This window comes from Oenanthe melanoleuca, chromosome 10 (genome assembly GCF_029582105.1).
Source record: "Oenanthe melanoleuca isolate GR-GAL-2019-014 chromosome 10, OMel1.0, whole genome shotgun sequence".
Classification (NCBI taxonomy): domain Eukaryota; kingdom Metazoa; phylum Chordata; class Aves; order Passeriformes; family Muscicapidae; genus Oenanthe; species Oenanthe melanoleuca.
The window spans coordinates 6,382,145-6,389,457 of record NC_079344.1 but is presented as its reverse complement, the minus strand read 5'-3'; positions in this window follow the sequence as shown (position 1 = coordinate 6,389,457).

The window sequence follows — 7,313 nt, the reverse complement described above, 5'->3', positions numbered from 1 at the left end:
GACTACTTGCCTAGGAATGTAGTTTATCAAGATAACTTCATTGGGGTACCACTGCTGCCCAGGAGCTCTGCAGCAACCTCCCACAGGGCCCAGCAGATGGCGAATTTCTCCTGCCACAAACACAGCTCAGGTTTGGCCAAGTCTCTGCTGATGGAGAAAGCTCAGAGCCAAGAGATTCCTGGCCTCACTAACTTTAGGAAGATGTGGAGTCACTCTGGAGTCATTCAGTGTTGAGACAGAGAGAAAACCAGCCCAGAGACAGAATTCACTGGCAATAAATTATTCTGCTTATTTATTATTCCATTTATTTATTATTCCGTTTATTTATTATTCCATTTATTTATTATTCCAAGTAGCACTGGCATAGAACATTTTCCAGTATCACCTTTTCCTAAAAGTATTCTCCCAGTCTAGTTGAATCTTTATGTATCATTTGGCACCAAGATCATGAGAAATTTACTTGGTAGGGCTCAAAATGATTTCTGAGAAACTGTAGGGCTTTGCTGGTATTTTAAGTATAATTCAACCTAACAATTAATTTGATGTATTGATACCAACACACTCTCTCAATGTGATATCTTAAGACAATATTTCCCTGTTGCTGACTTAATTTAATGTAGTGCCTCTGTGGCATAATTCCATAGTCCATAGTAGAATAGGAATCACTAAGGAAACACCCTTGAAGTTAGATTTTTATGAGTAATTCAGGGCCCAACACCTCACAGAGCATCACCACATTTCTACAGAAGGTACCAACTTCTCAGCCCAAGAATTTCATAATAACTCTTTATTCTTTAATTAATTGACGGTCAAAATCAAGTCAGATGCAAAATAGGACGTATTTGGCACAATGTGCAAAACTCTATTAAACAACCTGATTAGAGCTGAAATACCTCCTACTGGATTTCAATCATTTAATCCTCTTTAATTTTAGAAGGGCTGATTAGCATTTCACTCAATGCCTTATAAACTTACCCTTACCTTGTAATGATATGTAGATGGAGTTGAATTTCATTCTCCATTTAACAACCTTTGAAAGATTCTTGACAAGTAATTATAGATCAAAATATTCATAAACTGCACCTTCTAACACCTATATGCATATTTGTATTTATATTAATCCTTTTTTAATTCCAACAAGTATTGGAAGATATTTTTCAGTGTTAAACAATAGTTCAAGAGAGACACGAGAAGGGTATAAATCAGTATTATTATAACATTAAGTATGGTGCTAACTGCATTAAGAAAATTGCCACTTACTGCCATTTCAGAAAGCACATAATTAAATTTTGCAAAAGAATTTGGTCCAGCTACTGAATTAATTCTAAAGCAGCTGCAAATGGATCTTTCCTGTTTGATGTGAAATATTTTCAAATGGAATATCACCAGCTCAGATGTATAAATACAAATGAAACTGTGTACATTGTCTTCCTTCTAATGGTAACGACAAAGCAAAGAAGATCAATTCATCCTACAGAGACCTTATAAATCCATTTTATTACTTCACCTAAAGAACTCAAAGCATGTTATGAGAATTAAATCTTTCTAATCAGGCTGATTTGATAAACTTCTACCTCAAGGAAAGGTTACAGTAAAAAAAACAATGTAACTGTGTAGTTCTGAACCTAATTACTTGTGGGCCCCGTCACCCAGACAAGGTTTGGTCAAAACCCCAAGATATCAGGACAATAATCCATTTAAGTGTCTATGCCTAGATGTCAGGAGGTATTTGACTCTGCATCTATGAGGATGGTGTGAGTAAACAAGATTATGTACACAGCGAACATCTGCCTACATCCATCATGCCATTAACAGTTTAACCAAAGGTGTAGAGTGGGAGCCATCCAGGGCAATATCTTGGCTCCAACCTCCAGCCAAGTTCAGGGACAGCAGAAAGTTTCAGACTAAAGGGAAATGTAGGAGCCAGCTCCTACTGTAAATGTGGCTCCAGAGAACCTACAGGTGAAGATGATGGCATCACCATCAGGGAGACCTTGTCAGAACTGGGGACACAATGTCTTGTTGGGAAACCCCACCTAGGAAATAACAGGATTGATCTTAATAAAAATTACGTGTAATATTACTACATAATCAAGATGGAAGAACATTTCAAGAAGGATCTGTACGTCTTGTTAAAATGTGCCAGTTGTCATTTATTATTGCTTCTTTATCATTATTAGCTAGGTTGGTAGTAAACTACTGGCCCTATATTGTGTTTCCCTTTGTTGCAGACACATATCCCACTTAAAATAACAAGTGCAAGAACCTCGAATTTTGGTTGGCTGTTTTTTTAACACCTACTAAAAATTATATCAAGGAATGACAGCTCCCCATTTTCAGTTCCTGCTCAGCACTACAGCTCTTTGTCACAATAGCAGCATGTCACCTGGCAAATACAAAAGTCTGTTTAAATTCTCTAAAATTAGTCTCTTACCACTAATCAGTTCTGAAAATGCCATGGAAACTGTGACATGACTCCACAAAGGATTAAGTGTTTTGGAGAAGTGCATCTAGAGGGTTAAAGGTTTCCATGCAGCATTCTAGTGCAAAACACTGGCACAGCTGGTGAGGTTTGTGATTCACAGGACAAGGAAGTTTTTGCAGATGAAAACACAAAAAAGTTGTACTCCCTAGTGAGCATTCCCTCCTGGGCTCTCACTGTGCTCTTTGCTCAAAAAGCCCTGTGGAAGAATTTGAGCTTTAGATAGCCAAGGACTGGAATTGAGCTAATACTGCCAAAAGGAGAATCCAAGTACATGTATTTGTTAAAAAAACACCCAAACTCACCACTATGGCAACCAAAAACCCAGCATATTTCCTGAAAGAGGGGCAATGACACAGTGTGCAGTCCAAATTCCACTATTCCATGCAGGAATAGTGTCCAAATTTATAAACTATTGAAAACACAATTTTGCCATGTCCTTTCAATTTGTCAAGTTATAGATCATAAATTTTTGAGCAGATCTAAACACAATAATGGACCTATTTATATTTGAAAATACTTATGAAATTTTATGTTTAAGCCTGCTAGCATGTATCTATTTCCACAGTGATTTTTTATAATTAAATTATTAAATTCCCAAGTCTCCTCAGGTAATTCGAGGAGTTCTCCACAGAACAGAGAACAGGACCAGAGCCTGATTAGAGCAATAGGAGATTAAACCAATCCAAAACATCACTTCAAAGAGGCTGATTAATTAGTATGGTGTTTCAGTGACACCTAGTCTTTCAAAGAAAATACCACAGACTGGACTTGGATCAGAGTAAAAACCCTTAGTGAATATTACTGGAGTGGAGCCTTTGCAAATTCAATGACTATTTATATATTGGTGCACAGTTTGAAAAGTTAAAAAATAAACTGAAGCATGACATTTATTCACCAAGCCTTTAGAGAACTTACAATGTGTGGTTTGCAGGGGTTCATTTCAGTATTCTGAGCAAGTCTAATGAAATGTCATGTAAAGTCAGTGGGATTTAGAAGTGTAAGCATTATGATTGCTCCTGAAAGCAAGGAAAATTTAATCTTCAACATGCTTTAAAATTAATAGCAAATAACCCCATGTTCTTCTAATTGATTAGCAATAAACAGCAGTACCATGTACAACATAAATCCTAGACTGTCTTTAGCCTGACCTCTGAGATACTGTATAATTTACTTCATCTGCAGAGCTTTGCCACTATTATTTTTATAGTATTTTAATTCTGAAATATTAAGTTTGTACTTTGTACCACATCTGATTTTGTGCATGCAAAATGTCTTCAGATCCTGAATTGCCTTGGAGGAAAAAAGCACTCATATCTGATATTGTCTTCAAATCCATTTTCAGTTGAATCCATTTTCAGCTCTTGGAGATCTAACTTCAGGTTACATTCATTAACAAGTGCTCACAGGTTCTTATAGTAGCCAGATATCTGTATTAATTTCTGTATAAAAGTTTAAACACACATCTAGGAAAACTAAAGATTTAATTCCCACCTCTTGAGAGCCATTTCTAAAATTGTCATGCCACCACAAGTATTTTCTAACACTTCAATATAATTTTGGGTTTTGGTGTGACAGAATATGCAGAAATGGATATGCATTAACTATGCAAGACTGTAAAGCATATGGTCTCCTGATTACTTTAAAATAAGCACTGAGTAGTTTAATGAAGAGAAATAATTGCCCTCCCCTTCATAATGATGATTCTGCTGGGTTATTAAAAGGTGTTTTATGCATCACACCTTTTGTGTTTAACCTAGTATGGGAATGGAGGAACAAGGATTGTTTCATCTACTACATGCATAGATACATGCAGAAATCAAATAACCTGTACATTGCTAGTCCCATTTACTCAAAAATAAGGATTACACAACAGTGCATTCTTATTGTGTGCTCTCATCACAAGAGTTTTTGTATTTAATGTAATATAAAGAGGAAGGGAAAATTTTAAAACTATTTTCAATCCCATCCATTTTTCTAAAACATGCACCAAAATGAAAACATTGTATCTGAGAAAAAAAACCCCCATGCTCCTAATTTATTAGCTGTGATGGAACTTTCCTACAAAGACACAAAGCTCATGAAACAAAAGTAAGATGAAGAAATAAATTGGACTTTCCTAATCCTGATTGCACAAAACTCTATTCCTATTGACCAAATAAAACCTTTTTGTCCTCCTCCCAGCTTTGGGGAATCGTGTACCAGGGAGAGAAATGCCTTTGTCAACCACAAACCACAAAGACTGAAATAGGATCACTGGATCCAAACCACTCAACTTCTTGAGCAAAAAAATTGCTTCTACTGAGAACAAACTGGATGAACACTTGAACTGTGATATTATCCCTTAGAAGATGACAGAGCACCCTGTGGATGAAATATAGACATCAAGAGTCATGCTTAGACAATACACTTGCCAAACATTTTCAGTTTAATTATCTCTCAGGAGTAAAAATATCAGTTAATAAATCTGGACTGTAAAGTCAAGTCTATTGTGCTTTCAAAATTAAATGTACAAAAGAAGTTACATCAAGGCTTTTTAAAATTAATTAGGGAATAAGTTGCCTCCGATATCTCTTTAGAATTAAACATCTTTGGAAGACAAACAACAAGAATGAAATATTCATTGCAAACTGGCTTAAATTATTTTTCAGGTGTCATACATTAATAGCAATATACTTTTGCCAAGTGGGCATATAATTTTTGGGCCTAGAGCAATAACTCACAGAAATAATTATCTTTTATTAGACTGATGCTTTTCTACGAGATAAACAACTGATAAGCAACAGAGTTGTCCATCACACCTATCCTGTCAGGCTGTTATCAAATAATACCAAAGGACTGATTGTTATGGAGGTGATTATATCAAGTACATGCATACTTTAAATTTATCCATTGGCAAAACCCCACAACTGGTTAGAACACCCAATAAAAGCTTTTCTTCTTTTAAAAAATCTCATTCAATTTTGCAAAAAAAACACCAGTAAAGAAATCAAAAGGCCTCAGAACACGTATTAAAAGATGTAATATTTATACCTCACATAAGGCAGATTATCTAAGACATCTTGGCTGTATCTAATTCTAAAAAAGTAAAAGGCAATAAGAAGCCTAAACAGACTTTATCCCATTCCCATTTTAACCAAAAGAGATTTTGTCAGTACCTTTATTAAGGATGTGCTACATTTACTCTTTTGCAACAAGAAAGCCTTTTGTTCTCAGTCAGCTCTGCAATATTTTCTCACCATATCCACGATAGAGAAGCACATCATCCTACAGACCTCTTTCACACCAGTGAAGTGCCTTTTTGATATTTTATGCCAAGAATTCAAATTCAACTCTGTACTAATTTCCTCTAATTCTGCACTTTTCAGCCTTCAAAAGAAGATACTGAAGAAAAAATAACTGTACCTGAACCAAAGGAGGCTTTATTCATGCAAATCTCAAATGTTTAATTCAAATATTTCATCATAATAAATTGTGTGGTTTATTCATCACCAGTTTTCCAACTTTAAAATTTTTACTTGATATCAGGAGTTGTGTAAATAAGTTGCCAACAGTTTAAATTTCAAAGTTTGTTGAATTCAAACAACATCATATGGGTAAAAATTTCATGACATGATGGTTCAGGAAATTATCAAAGTAACATGTTCTGGAACTGGGATAAAATTGCATGCCCTTTATAGACAGAATTTATGCAATTAAGAGTTATGCTTCAGAGATTAAAGGTGAGCTCAGTACAAGGGTAGTTATGTAGAGAAAATGGATCAGCAAATGAAATTCTGCTACAGGATAAAAATGAATGCATTAATTGAGCTTTTTTTATCAGTTTCTATTTTTATTGTGTTCCTATTTTCCTCTTTGTTCAATAATGAAGGGGAGAGGCTGTAAGCATCCAAGCTTGAGCCCCCATATGCAGAACAAAGTTTCCATTGCTGTGCATTATCAAACTGGGTGTTAATTTCCTCCAATTTTATTTCAACTTTGCCATGGGACATCTGTTCTTGTGTGCTGTGCTGTATTATTAACACTTTCTACACTCTGTTACAAGAACTTGGACAACAATTCTGAAAGGATGTTCCTGCTTTAACTTAAGAATTCTAGAATGTGCTCTTTAAACATTAAAATGCCAGTAGTGCTCTCTCATTATGGTAACAGCTGAACATTCATTTCCAAGTTGAGGATGTAAGGAGAAACCAGATGTGGTGTGATATGTACTGCATGACAAACTTATCACTTAATGGTCTGTGCTACACCATACAAAGAGGAGATATTTTTTACTGCTAAGTCCTTGGAATTTGTGAACAATGCAGCTCCAAATCACTCCAGTTTCTTTTTAAGACTGAAAATCCAACCACAGTACATTTTCCTACAGAAAAACCAGACCAATTTGTTATCAATTTTTAGTGGGAGATTTCCCAAAGGGAGAATCTATCATCCAGAGTCCTTTTCCATTCCAATGTAAATGAACTTCAGTTTATATAATTATGACTAAGCCCAAATTAGTCTGAATCTTCAGAATTAACAGTGCAAAGACAGCCTTATGGTTTAATTCATCATATAACATTAAGTTAGAGCTGGATGTCAGTTTTTAATAAAGTTACTTTTAATCAAAAAAAGTCATTTGCACAAACTGAGCATCCTCAGGACTGCAGCATTATTTGTGAAAAGGAAAACAAAAATCCCAAAATAATGTGTATTTAAAGCTGTTCTCTCTGTTGGAAAAGTCTTCTGCCTAATAATCATTTCTATGTAGGTCTCATAGCTGAAGAAAGGACAGTGTAAAAAGGCTTCCAGACCAACATGGGTTGTTCTAAGACTTAAATCTGGGAAACAA